The 11,167-nt window shown below is 42.4% G+C and overlaps 1 non-coding gene across 1 annotated transcript; it reads left to right on the top strand.

The window, feature by feature from the left end:
• Positions 1-5,022: 5,022 nt before the first annotated feature.
• Positions 5,023-5,096, top strand: TRNAK-UUU (transfer RNA lysine (anticodon UUU)). The gene has a single exon. It is a non-coding gene; the product is annotated as a tRNA-Lys (tRNA).
• Positions 5,097-11,167: the final 6,071 nt, after the last annotated feature.

The raw sequence follows: 11,167 nt of genomic DNA, 5'->3' as shown, positions 1-11,167 counted from the left end.
TAATAAGAAATATTCAATGTTGTAGCTGTAGAACAGAATGTCGTTCACCTTTACTTTGACTTTCTGAGAAGGACTTAAGTAAATAAGTTTCCAAAGGTGAACACCCCCTGTCCTTTATAGTATAGTCGTAAAGGGCTTCTCGGAAAAGTCAGGAAGAAGGAATTCGAAAGGCCGACCACTATCTCATAGGCATTCTGGTGGTAAAACCGACGACTACACGTCTCTATACCAAGTCATGAGAGATAGAGAAGCCAATACACTGTTTATAGGCAAAGGGATGAAAGCCCGACGAAGGCCTATGCTACAGTAAGAGAAAAAGTACGTTGAGGTTACGAAGTCACTTAGCCGTATACTATACAATGGTAAAGGCGTCGGTAGAAGTCACGTTAGCTGTGGATATAGACTAGGCTATAAGGAATGGAGTCAACAACTATGGACCGAGACTACACTAAGGAACAAGGAAGCTTGACTGAGAAAAGAAGTTAAGGAACGAAGCTGCTTCTCTAATAGCCCCGTTGAATAGGAGGGCGAAGGCTTTTTGAAAAAGTCTTTTTTGTCTTGTAAATGCATTTTTTTCTATTTATAGAGAGGGGGCTTCAAGTTCTTAGGAAGAGCCGTACGAGACAGCTCACGTACGGTTCGGGAGCCGAGCCCATGCGCAGGGGATTAGGTCAACACTTATATAATATCCAGTCATCAATTGGAAGCGGGCAAGATGGTGATGAATTATGATTGGTCTAAACCTTCGACTAGCAACTTATTGCAACCTGCCCAGAATGCCCATACAGACTAAGACCTTATTCACACAACGAAGAAAGGCTGAGTGGAAGGGGGCAGTCAGCTGGCTGCTTCTTTGCCATGCGCTTTGCTTCGATTTATTTTATAGAATAAAGAGACCAAATGAGAGTGAATGTCAAGGGCATGCAATAGAAAGGAGAGTCCCTCGCGCGAACTACTACTACTAGAAAATGGTGAGACCATTAGTGAAAGAAGGACCAAGGAGGATCCTATCCTAAAGGAGAAGGAGGAGTAGGAGGAGTCAGTTTTCTTTGAAGATCGAGGAACGTTTGTCGGACAATTATGCCATTCGGAAGAATTCTTCCACAAAAGAAAAGCCTGTTACGAGTAAGTGGAGAGGAAAGATCTCTAGGGATTCTTATCTCATTCCATTCCAGTGGCTCAACTAGTAACCAATGGAGAAAACTCAAAAATCCATGGTTTCCCGGTAGAACCCTATTTTTCCCAAGTTATTTCGGAACTGGAAAAAGGAAGCGTTTTTTCGCACAGCTTGCTCATAGTGCAGGTCCCACTTGTATATCGTATTTGGACGAAGAAGCATCAGACAGGTTGGAGTTCTTACCTTCTTGGGACTCCATGGACCAAGATATGCTTTTATTATATGGTCAATACTGATCTACTTTAGTAGATCATATGGATGTAGAAAAAGCTCTTAATTTGGATGAAATAGAAATATCTCTTTTCCATTTCTATTTACCTAGTTCATATCTTTGTTTCGTGTGTTCCTAGGAGGAATTCGATCTCGGAATACCACCTAAATAACTACGGCCAGAGAGTCAAATAGGTCAGAAAGAAAGAGTCTGAGGTCGGGTCGGACGGCATACATCTTGGTTGGTTCCACCACCACTAGAGATTGGACATATATATAATATTTCTTCTAAAAAAGGGATTCTTATATATATATATATATTTTAAAAATAGCTGCAAGACCAAAACGGGGTGCAAAAAAACAAAAACCCTTCTTTTATGTAAGTTCCTCCCAGATACATGGCTTACATACCCGGCAAAACATTCTTGGAAAATAATTGAATCGAGGGTTCGGAGGAGAATTGGCCATTAAATATTATGAACTAATCGAGACCGAAATTGGAAAAAGAGATACGAACAGAGAGGAATAACCAATTGATAAAAGAATATGAAACCATTATGTTTCAATAGAGGTACGAGAAACAGTTGGGGGCAATGAAATAGGTGAAGTGGTTGGATTTTGCGAGCTGTTCCAACCACTGCTGGATGTGATTCCAAGAGCCGAACAAGAATGAATGCCACATAGAAGAGTCAAGACCAGGCTCCCAAATGGAATGTTTAACCCATCCATTCCGGATCGAGCGAATTGGTACTGAAGTTGTAACATGGGAAAACCACGGAAAACACAACTTATTTGAATAACCCAGTGACCTACCAATTGTAGAAGTAGGATTTTTGGCAAGCAATAAGCACTTAAATAATACAATTCAAGTGTACCATTTTCTTTCTCATTTCGAAGAAAAGGTGCGGAAGGAAAAGGAAACAATGGAGGGATCCAAATCGGACCTAAATGGGAATGACATGAAAAGTCCAAACCTAGCATTAAGGTCGTTACGACGATATACAAGAGGAATAGAGAAAAACTCGTGATTGGTGTGGAGAGAAAGTTCTGTTTATGATATAGTTCAAGAAAGAGTCGTCTCATTTCCTTACTTCTTTATAATTCATTCACTTTAAAACTGGTTCTGAACGTCGTGTAACATCATCTTTAACAAACCTCCACCGTACTCTCAGTGCGACCACTAAAGAATTGCTTATACACTAAACAACTGCTTATATACATTTACTAAAAGACTGACTTTCATTCATTATCATTAGTCCAACGTAAAAGTAAGAAAGAGAGATATGCCTAAGACGACATGTAAGCAAACTGTGAACACTAAGAGAAGAGGAGAGATGTTCGCAATTACTACCACAAGAAAGCTGCACCCTATCTTCTAAAGGGGCCCGTCACTTTGTTCATACCTTCTTGGCTTAGGCTTCCAACTGAACAACATGGCATTGCCGCCCCGCCACTAGCAGAAGCTAAGCGCTTAAAAAGCGCGCTAAGAAAGGTTGCTTCTGTTGCCCTTTCTATGCAGTAGTCCACCAGTAGCGTAAGAGAGGGTTACCGTACATACAAGAGTCTTCCAGTTCTTACATAAGCTCTTTCTTACATATCAGTCAAGTAGTACAAGAATTGTATCTTATCTTATAGCCCGGCGTAGCGGGTCGCCTTTTAAATTAAGTAGATAGAAGAAAGTCTTAAATAGATAAGAAGTAGGTGAGTGAGTGAGTCCTCACTGACCTGAGCGATTTCGATCACCTAGCAGGCCTTTTATTTGGTAGGTAACATCACCAAAGCGTATCATCAGATTTGACTATCGAAGTGAAAGGGAACCGTCTTGTGCAAGGCAACGATCGTTGGCCCTCTATCATTTTCTATCTGGTAGACTTGGTAAGAGGGCCCCAACTTATTTCCAAAATAAGAGTTCGACCGCGGCTTCCCCCCTTTTTTTGAGAGGGATCAAGTTCCTTGCCAACTGCCACCTATCGAACCCGACCTCTTTTCATTTGTTTTGGATATTACCAAACCTAGCCTAGCCTTCGTAAATCATACTAAAGCGGACACCCAACTATGGAAAAGCCTTCTTAAGGGTGGGTTAGGTTAGTCAATCCGTCCCGAGACGCGTTCGTTGACAAAACCGCCGTAGGAATTCCTACTTTTCAATAGAGCGGAGGTGAACTGATCAATGAGAAAAAGGCCCTACTCACTACAAACGAATACACCACAAGATCGAACTGCACTCATGCCTCTCCCGCATCAAGTTGACCCCCCCTACGTAGTGATTCTATCAATCATGTACGTAGGTAGGACCCTACATTCTGATTGGTATATCATGAAAAAAGAAAGCCATTTGCACTAGGCGCACTGCGCTTTCCCTTGCACAGATGTTTGCCTTTCTAAGTCAAGTAATGATTAACATGTTGACGAAGGCCCCCAAACTGAGGGTTCGGTCAGTATAAGGGACGAATTTGTCTCCCCGGAAGAAGAATAGCCCCGCTCTCTAGCCGGATAATCCTGTTGATCATATAACTGGGAGGGAACGTGTCGTATTAGAGGTGAACGATCAGAGATGTCCTCTAATCACCACGATGAGGCTGTTCCCTCTTTTAGTAGACTCAACTATGAATATTCATGAAGAAATGAATGTCAGGCTCTTTCTTTCACTGCTAACCCCAAGAAGTTTCAACATGCTGAAACTTTCCGTTTCGTCGAGCCCCGAACTTATGGTCATCCTTTGAGTGTGGGTTCAATTGAATGAATCTTTCAAGTCAAGGAAAACGTATATAGCAGCAAGGATGGTGCATCGCCTATTTATCGTTCTCACACGGAAGCCAAAACAAACACGTTTGCTACCTACTATAATGGACCTTCGACCAGGCATTCTACCTTTGTCGAATTGGAACCAACACCACTGCATTGCGCTCGAACAGTTGAGCGGCCACCAACTAGCAACTTCCGTGAATAGATATAGATTCATTCTTCGTACCTGGTCCAGCCTCACAACCCTTCACGGGTTAGTAAGAACTTAGTCTTGTTTGGTAAGACGAAATTGGAAAAAGAAAAGAGAGTGCTCGACCGGAACAACGACCAACAACGTAATTACATAGATAACTGCTCCTCCCTGATCCTTAAGGCTTTAAGGCGAACCGTATGGCGGCTGGAAAGAAAGACGACCTTACCTTTTCTGGTGTTAGTGAGAGATATTTGAGTATCCCCCCTTGACCTTCTTTTGTAGATAAAATCTTCAATGAGTGGAAACAAGAAACCTTACTAAGAAAGGTGCTTGATGAGTAAGGCCGGCTTTCGAGCCCAAGCCCCTTTACTAGGTTGGGCGCTTGAGCGCATCTTTCTTATATCTATTAAGGCTTTCCTTGAGTTTGAAATAAGGGGCAAGAAGCAAGGGCGTAGCTACTGTGCATAGTTAAGCCTTAGCGCATCCGTTTTCTTGCATGAGTGCTAATGCGAGACCTTATGTTTTCTTCTGTTTGCTTTACAGTACAAGGGAAGGAGTGCTAATGCGAGACCTTATGTTTTCTTCTACTTGCTCTGCAGTACGAGCCTCATACAGAGCCGTGCTCCTTTAATATGATGAGAAGAAGGGGGTCGGCCTCTTTTCCGTACTAATCCTTATTTACTACTACATCTTTTTTGGAGTGTATAGCTCAGTTGGTAGAGCATTGGGCTTTTAACCTAATGGTCGCAGGTTCAAGTCCTACTATACCCAAACCTACCTTACACTCTACTATGAATAAGGATGCATAGTAGCCTTCAAAGATGAATCTTTGACCTTTAGACTCGCTTCGGAGACTTTGCCCTTTAAGTGACAAGGGGGTGAGCCGCTCCAAGCGGAAAGCAATAGTGAGTCCCGAACTTGCCCACGCTCATCCAAACCGGCCTTAAAAAGCGAAGCCCTTCCTTCCAATCCAAAACGGTGAAACTGCCCCTATATCTAACCACTGCTCACCCCGATAACATATTGCCACGTTCATGATGCATCATAATCAAAAGGCCGTAAAGTAAAGAAGACCTACGCATCAGTGTACTGTCATGATTACATATTAGCTCAATTTTCTTGACAGCTTGAAGGCGAAGCCATCTATTTCTTAGGGAAAAGGGCGCTCTATCCTCCTAACTCCTTCCACTTCTCCCAGGGACAGGAACTACGGCTTGACCTTCAGGGAAGAAGTCCGTGGGATGCCTCTTTTGAGGGCGCCTAGATAGTGAAAGGTTATCCCTTTGCAACGTTGGAAACTAAGCAATGTCACAAAGCTGGCCGACTACGCTCAAGTAGAGCTCAGACCCGGAGGTGGTGGCTGAACTCACCACAGAGTTCAGGACCGAGAAAGACTATCTTGGTGAATGCAATAAGAACCGGCTACTCGCCGCAGCAGAGTGCTTTGACCATGCTTCTATCCACCGCCGAAGCGCTCAAGGGATTCATGCTTGAATGTCGAGATCAGGGGACTTTATCCAATCCATGCGGAAAATCTGTTTGTGGTGGAAAAAACTCAACAATAAAAAGAAATAAATAGAATATAGAAAATCATTGAATTTGTTTGCTCTGATACAAGAGATTGGCCCCAAAGCAAGATATGGTGGGTGCCAGCAACTTTCACTTGTTAGGAGTAGGGGCTGAAAAGAGCTCTTTGTATAGGTTGGGTTTTCTGGGCTTTGATGCTTACCTTCTTATTATTAAAAGGGGAAGGTTTAATAAAGGAGCTTTTCAGCCCTTTTGCTGGATTGTTGGTCCGCATCCCCGCCCTAGAGAATGAATAAGGAGAGGCTTATCGATGACCGAACCACTCTTATACTACTCCTTACCTCACCCCCCTTGTCACTTAAAGGAAAAGCTAGATAAGCGGGCCTGCTGGAAACCATCGCCTTTGGCTCCATACTGAAAAGGCCAGCCATGAAGGGACATCACGGCTATCCTTTCTGGGAATACTAGGCTTTATATGATCCTGATCAGTGATCAGTATATTTTAATATTGTGGATCCTTATGTGTTTTTTTGTTATACTAGCGGCGGCAGATCTATTAGTAAACAGGAGCCGCTATCGCTCACCCAGTTGGATGTCAATCTGACAGATGGATAGGTGTAGCAGAAAAGAAAGGGTCAATTACAAGAGGAAGGCGGAGGAAAAAAGATGAGAGAGAAAGACCCAGGAGGCTCGCAGCTACCACGGCCGTAAGCACTCCGCTCGTTCGTAAGCCCCTTTAGAGATAGGGGTGAGCCAGGAGCTTACTTCGAGTATTTATGACTCTGGTGGCAACAAGTGACAAGCGAAAGACATGATACTCGAGGAGTTGCACGACGACCATGTGATAATGCATCAAATAGATACAAGGGTAGATGACTCAGTATGTCCTTGTATGCACTGATTGTGTTCCCCATATGGAGAGCTTTAGAGGAAATAGGAGTGGACATTTATATGGGCTTCATGTGATTAGAAGCCAACAACTATGTATTGCAAGAAAGTCCTATGTGTACCTATGTATACCTAATGAAAACCAACAAGAGCCTCTTAACACTTACCTGCCTAAACCAAGCAAGATTCAAGAATCAATCAATTACCAGCAAGATACAATACGGCTTAGCCAAAAAGGGTGAGCGCCTAGCGTGAGCCTTATTGAAAACGGCCTAGCTAACGAGCAATCTTTCTAAAGTAAGAAGTAAGGGTGCAGAAGCTGCACAAAGTTGCTTTTTAGGGCATATCCGTTTTCTTGTTCGTTAGCGCTTGACTAATAAGATAGAAGGAGCCTTTCTTGCTTGTTTAGTAAAGTCAAGCTTTGGCGGTAGGGTTGGGGTGGCTTGCTGGGGCATGAGTGCCATTACCAGTTTTGGGGCTTTGATTGGCAAAAGCGGTTTTCGCCTTCTAGCTAGTAGTTTCCGGATTAGCCTTTGGACTTTCCTTACCCGCCTTTATTGAGAAAGAAGAGATCTAAAGGCTGGACATCCATCACTGCCGTGATGACACGGTTGAATGTTCATTTGATCCAACACCCGGCCGATCAAACCTATCCTTGGGTTCGATCCAGCAAGTGATTCCCTTCCCTAAAGAGGGATAATCGTTAGGTCATGAATGGAATGCGAGGAAGAGAGATAAGTAGTTGGCGGGGACCATCCATTATCGGTCCATATTGGGTAGATCTACCCCTCTCATCCTCTAATCCTTCATCTACCGTTCAATCTATTGATTTAATTTCTTCTCGACAGACCTATTACGCACTCGAGCTAATCTACTACATACTAATAATGGTCTTTTGGATTTCATCTCCTATAAAAATATCAAGTGGTTGGCCGTTCGATCGAGTCCATCCCTTGAAGTCGTACCCTCCCAGTATGCATGAGTCTTCTGCCGATTGACAAAAATGTCGGCCGGAATTTGAGAACGGTCCATCCCACCATAATGGATCTCTCTTACCACTACCTACTAGTGGATCGATTTAGGGAAGGAAAGAAATGCCGATGTTGCAATTCTTCCCATCTCGATAAAGGGAGTCACCCATGATTCAATAGTTCCATTTTTCACTGATTCAGGTCGATTGGGATCACAGCAGTCAAACCACTGTGTTCTTTCCTTACCCTCCTTCCAATCAAATCTATTCTAAGGTGTCCGGAGGCAGGGGAAAGAAAGTAGGGATTGATCGACCAACTTGAACAGATCCATAACCTGCTTCCATCTGTCTTAAATGAGGGAATTAACGCGGGTATAGTCGAACTGAACTGCTTGATTCTAAGTTGCATGATAAGCAGCTGTGTTCATATCAAGCCTACCATCTCTTCTCATGAAAAACTTTCCATCCCGTCTCTGAAAGTTTTGCAATATAAGTGTTTTCCCCATTCTCTAATAATATAAGGTAAGCTTTGAACAGTAACACGCTCCCGATAGGTAATTAATCCATAATATCATCCATCGTTGGCATTATTGGAAATAAATCACCCAACTCTTATTCGAATCCCATCTATACACTCCAGCTGCTTCCTTTTGAGCTAGTCAAGTAGGCGTTGAACACGGACAACAATTCCTGCACTTGACGTCAGATCTCCTCATTTTCAAATAGGGATAAGCGAGAAGCCGCTTTACAGGGTATACTCGCTCCTACCTGAAACTAAATTTGCTTCTATATCCTCCTCTTATCTTAGGGGGTAATCAAGTCGGTACTTATGGATTCAGGGGCGGCATCAAGTCGGAAGAGTGTCGTATAAATATAAAGATCCGCACTTCCCTTTTACAACATAGGAGGGAGGGGGCCTCGTTCCTAAAAAGCCTTTCTGATTTCCTCCGCCCCTATCTCTTAAAGCTACGACATCACATCGATCCCCTAATCGGCTCTGCTAGTTGGCTTTGTTGCTATTAAGCATAGCATTCTATGGACTCTTTCCCACGTCCAGAAATGGTATGACAACAAACACCTTTTCTCCTTAGCCAACCAAAGTCTTCTAATGGCAATAACCGCCTTTCCTATTAAAAGTAAAGCAGTGTTCTCTCTACGCAGGTAGAACCCTACTCGTATTACCAAGGTCTTCCGAGTAGGATATGTAATACGTCCATAAGGACGACGTCACACCAGACGTCCTACTTTAACTTTCTTAGCCCCAACTGATCTACCATATCCGTGGATGCTATATTATCCAAACTCCGAGCATCAGTGATTATCTTTGCACTTGCCAATTCCGACATAGATTTTGAATATAGCCTTCCATCTTCTCCTCCTTTCTATTGACGTTACCACACAATCTAACAACATCGAAACTGTCTCCTCTCTTAAGCTTGAGAACCCCCGCTATGTTTCCGACTTGAACTTACCTTTAGAGCTTCCCGGGCTCTAGGCTCGACAACATTCACTCTTCCTTCTTCAGCTGGTCTATTCTGCACTCCCCTAGCAGCATTCGTTTGTCTGAACATTGCAACAATAACGAGAAAAATGCCCCACTCCTCCACATTCATAACGTTACCAGATCCCCTCTGCCGATCCTTTACTTATCTCCTCTATAGCAAGCTCTGCTGGCCTCGCGCTCCAAACTGATGGCGTCTCGACGTTCTCCTGGTGCGCTCCCCCTTTAAGAAGTATGTAAAAATGCTCACATTTTTTGGCTTCCTATAAACCCCTCCTAGGTTGTGGCAACTTTCTACTCCTCTTGAGCTGTTTTGTTGTATCTAAAATGGCTTTGAGCATCCAGCTTCACCACTGCTGCCTGCTCTCTCCTTCTTCGGCATTTCCCAGTCCACAACAGACCTGGTCTTCTTTTGATCCATCTGAATCACACCCTTGCTGATCCAATGGCCAAGAAATAGCACTTTCGTGTGAGTACTCTTTCACGTACAACCTCTTTTCCTGCTACACTCAGAACACTGTACTCAGGGTTCCAAACCTCCAGTGAGTGACTATAAACAATTATGTCATTGAGGTTTTCCACTACAAACTGGTCAAGGTAAGGGTTTGAGTTATCCATTTAAGTGCGGAAAAAGACCTGAATTGGGATGATATTCATAGATCACTTACTCTTTGTGTACGTTATGGAGTCTCCACTCCATGTTGAAAGCTCTTTCAAATAGCATGAGCGTTGAAAGTCTTCAATTCGACTAGAGCATTAGATTCGTTTTTTTATTTTGACTTCTTTCAAAGGGCAATGAATGGGAGGAATGGGGTTCACTGGAGTTTGTCTCTTGAAAATGGTTTTATTTATTTACTATCTTGAAGGTCTTTATCTCTATTTTATTTCATGGTATCAAAGCCAACAAGAGAATTAGGGTGCCTAAAAAGAAGCCAAAATCTGCTTGTTTAAAGAATAAAACTGTTCCTGTCTGCTTTTTCTTTTTTTTTTTATGATCAAGGAAACCCTTTTTGTTATATGCCCTATACCCACCCAATTTCTTATGTACACAATAAGGATCATATTTTTTATGTTTGGATACCAAGCTATCTTATCAATATATTTACAAAAAAACCTTCGATGTAGTGATGAAATTGTTATACATAATCAATCCTATTTGTTTTGTTCATTACTAAAATAAATCGAATCCTATCAAATATTTATATTTATCCTTTGAATTACTCATATATATCCTATGAATTTCATTTCACACCGGAAACTATTCTAGGAGAAGTTTGAATCCATTCCGTTTGGATATTGATTGGTCTTGGTTTGACATGGTTTACGCGTTACTGGTTCCCGGAAGAGTTAATATCTCTATTAGCTAAACCCTTTCTTACCCTGCCTTTGGATTCGTATTTTGTTCGTACACAATCAATGGAGGCCTTCACGACATATGTTGCAACGTCTCCAATAGCATGCTCTTACTTCGTCTTTCCCTTAATAAGTCATCAAACTTGGTGCTTTATGATCCCTAGTTGCTATAGGGAACAAAGGACAAAATACAATCGATTCCTCCATTTAAGTGGTTCTCGCTTCTCCTTGTTCCTGTTCCTAACTCCTCTCCGGCTAGTTCCCAATGTTTGGCACTTTCCATACTTCATGGGGGCAACATCAACAAATTCGCTCATGATCAAGTTACAACCTAAGATCTAAGATCTATGATCATATTATGTTAACTGTTCGTATTTCGTTCATTCTATCGGTATGCTCCCAGTTACCTGTATTTGTGATCCGTTTGCCAAAACCATGGGGTCTTTCTGTAGAAACCTCCACGAACAATCATCATTTTTTATGGTTTTTCCGCTTCTCACAGCTGCTTTTTCCACACTTCCAGATATTTGGTGCCAAATTATCGCCATTTTCCTTATTTCTTTGATAATAGAGTTGGCTATATTTGTGGCATCAATTGTACAA

Source organism: Nicotiana sylvestris, chromosome 10, assembly GCF_000393655.2.
Source record: "Nicotiana sylvestris chromosome 10, ASM39365v2, whole genome shotgun sequence".
Lineage (NCBI taxonomy): Eukaryota > Viridiplantae > Streptophyta > Magnoliopsida > Solanales > Solanaceae > Nicotiana > Nicotiana sylvestris.
This window is presented reverse-complemented; position numbering and strand designations above follow the sequence as displayed.